Source organism: Mastomys coucha, unplaced genomic scaffold (genome assembly GCF_008632895.1).
Source record: "Mastomys coucha isolate ucsf_1 unplaced genomic scaffold, UCSF_Mcou_1 pScaffold1, whole genome shotgun sequence".
Classification (NCBI taxonomy): domain Eukaryota; kingdom Metazoa; phylum Chordata; class Mammalia; order Rodentia; family Muridae; genus Mastomys; species Mastomys coucha.
The window spans coordinates 50,565,921-50,566,289 of record NW_022196891.1 but is presented as its reverse complement, the minus strand read 5'-3'; the positions used below and the strand labels follow the sequence as shown (position 1 = coordinate 50,566,289).

Here is a 369-nt window from a genome sequence, read left to right as displayed (position 1 = left end):
TATGTAAGTACACTGTAGCTGTCTTCAGACACCCCAGAAGAGGGCGTCAGATCTCATGGAGAGGTTGTGAGCCACCATGTGGTTGCTGGGATTTGAACTCAGGACCTTTGGAAGAGCAGTCAGAGCTCTTAACCGCTGAACTATCAGTCCAGCCCCATGCTTGGTATTTATTTTGTAGACATCTCAGTGTTGTATTATCCGACCTCCATTCCCAGCATCTCTAAAGAGCATTTTACATAAAAAGACTATTGCTTTTGGGCCAAACATCTTGGCTCATGCACCTTTAATTCCAGTGCTTGGGAGCCAGAGACAAATAGATCCTCTTGAGTTCAGAGGTGTTCTGGTCTACATACCAAGTTGGTTTTTCTT

At 44.7% G+C, this 369-nt stretch overlaps 1 protein-coding gene across 2 annotated transcripts in view; it reads left to right on the top strand.

The window, feature by feature from the left end:
• Dhx9 (DExH-box helicase 9) overlaps positions 1-369 on the top strand; it is a 35,210-nt gene that overhangs the window by 9,393 nt on the left and 25,448 nt on the right. The window lies entirely within an intron of this gene.